Consider the following 2,500-nt stretch of genomic DNA (forward strand, 5'->3'; position numbering starts at 1 on the left):
ATTCCACAAACACTAATGAATGGCTTTTGCCTATTAACGTAGCCAACTGACACAACGTGGTGATGCTATTTAACATGCTATTTGACAGGCCTGTACAGTGGGAGCAGGTCAGCACTACTGCGAGACCATCGGCAACTTGCTCCCACTTTGTTGAAAAGACAGAAAAGCTCCACATTAACAAGCTAGTCGCACCGCAGGTCGCAGCTGCATTCCAATGCGTGCCTTTTCATCACGTTTCAATCAGCAGTACTGCATTTGAGCCAACCATCAGCTAACCAAAGTGTTGCTCTACCAGAGTGACAGCAAGACACAACACATGTGATGCTGAGGACTTTTCCACACTGTGTGACCACTTCAATGAGAGTTTGGACAGCTTTGACACAGAGCAAGGAGCACACAACTTACCCACAGTTGGCTGTAGTCTTTCTGTGGGATTGGCAATGACGCTGAGCAAACAAATGCCACTCCCCTCCTCCTCTCTGCAGGCCACATGTGCAGATTGAGGAAGTGGTGTAAAACCCCGGCACGCCACAGGGCGGCGCCAGAGCCACAGCGCAACGTCACACAACAGCGAGCCAGAGCCAGAGCCAGAGCCAGCCAGATCAAAACAACTCTTACATTGTACACCTGACACCAGACACCAGTCACCATTGCATCTTGTACTGACACTGCCACTGCCACTGACACCTGACACTGACACTGACGCACGCACGCTAATGTTCAGGGCTCAGTGGGCACCTACACTTGTGTGACAGGTGGGGTATCACTCATGGTCTCACTCTCATTTGCATACTGGATGTGTTTTCAGCAGCATCCAGCTCTTCTCTGTTCAAAACCAGCTGCAAAAACTCTACTGGAAGCAGCTGACATTTCACCACATCAATGGAGCGAGAGAGCAACTTTGAGCACGAGTGTTGCATTCTGGGTAGAGGCAATGATATGGGACCAAAATGACGCATTATGGCGCTCTTTCACACTGCGGTGCGCTTGTACTGGTTTCACAACATGTTTTGAGAGTCAAGAGATGGTGCACATGACGTTTAGACTGAGTTACTCTGAAAGACAATATATATATGACAATAATTGTTGTCATATATACACTATCCCATACATAGTATTCAATAATGTAACTATATAGTTATCAAAAACCTTCAACGTAAGATTCACAATGAGTCATTTCTAGTCCACTCCATCTCAAGGGTCTTTTTCGATTCCTTGTCTTTTCCTCAAATTACAGCAATTCAGAATTGGAGGAAGGTGCTGGAACAGCGGGGGGAATTATCAGGGAAACACCTCACATAATAACTCTGTGAACATGCCACCAGAGAACGAAGACTGGGACCCAGAGTTCACTCCCAAGAGCAAAACATACTACTTGGTAGGGTTTGCTGCCCTTCTTCTATATACAATCTAGCCCAAGGTAGTACTTCCACAATTGACGTCTTAACCCAAGCAGAACTAATGTTCTCCATCCTTCTCCTCTGCCTTTCTTCTTCCAGCACGATGACAGAGACAGGGAGGGAGAGAAGAAGTGGCTGGACAACCGGGGGCGCGGACGGGGAAGCTTCCCGCGCGGTCGGGCTCGGTTCATCGTACGCAAAGGCAACGTCGTCGGCCCCAACGGCAGCAACAGCCCCCCCAAATCATGGGCCCGCGAGAGGTTCCAGCTCAACGGGGAGCAGCAAGGTGATACACGAGATGAGAAAACAGAGCAGGACCAGAAGAAGGGAGAAACCGCCGCAGGCTCAGCAAAGACTTGAGCAGTGAGCAGTGGGAATCCTGATGGTCTTCTGTGATTTGATCCCTCCACAGTGGATGGATAAATGGGAAATAGAAAGGTTGAAGTTTTCCAGAAGTTTTTATGAAATCTTTGACTTGATACAACCATTACCCACGTCAGGGTTCAACTTATATCCAGTGTTGGGAGTAACTAGTTACTAAGTAACTAGTAACTAGTAACTAGTAACTAGTTACTCAGTAACTAGTTACTGAGTAACTAGTTACTGTAACTTAACTACTTTTTTCAGTAACTAGTAATCTAACTAATTACTTTTTCAAATTCAGTAACTCAGTTACAGTTACTAAAATAGTAACTGGGCTAGTTACTAGTTACTTTAGGACATGAAAATAACGGACAACTTCAGAGGATTACCCAGTTTCTGATCCTCAGACCTAGTCCGGGGAGAGAGCTGCAGCCAGAGCCCCAGAGGCTAATGACCTTGATAGGCTATAAGCCTCCCCAATAAGCGAAGGTTCAATGCCACACTGTGGCACAGCAACACTAACATAATGTGTGCATTAATAACAATCGAAGCAGACTTTTAAAAGTAACGCAAAAGTTACTTTCCCTAGTAACTAATTACTTTGAAGTAACTGGTAACTTTAAAGTAATTAAATTACCTTTTGAGAGAAGTAACTAGTAACTGTAACTAATTACCAATTTTCAGTAACTTTCCCAACACTGCTTATATCTAGTAGAAGCGACTGTTTAACGGTGAAT

At 45.4% G+C, this 2,500-nt stretch overlaps 1 long non-coding RNA gene across 1 annotated transcript in view; it reads left to right on the forward strand.

Annotated features, from left to right (window-relative positions):
• The window catches only part of LOC310771467, a 13,780-nt gene that overhangs the window by 11,236 nt on the left and 44 nt on the right, over positions 1-2,500 (forward strand). Inside the window, exon 3 of the long non-coding RNA XR_014552430.1 lies at positions 1,500-2,500. This exon is cut by the window's right edge and continues 44 nt beyond it. This is a non-coding gene — a long non-coding RNA (uncharacterized lncRNA). The remainder of the gene's footprint in view (positions 1-1,499) is intronic.

This window comes from Poromitra crassiceps (assembly GCF_964638095.1).
Source record: "Poromitra crassiceps genome assembly, contig: HAP1_SCAFFOLD_682, whole genome shotgun sequence".
Taxonomy (NCBI): domain Eukaryota; kingdom Metazoa; phylum Chordata; class Actinopteri; order Beryciformes; family Melamphaidae; genus Poromitra; species Poromitra crassiceps.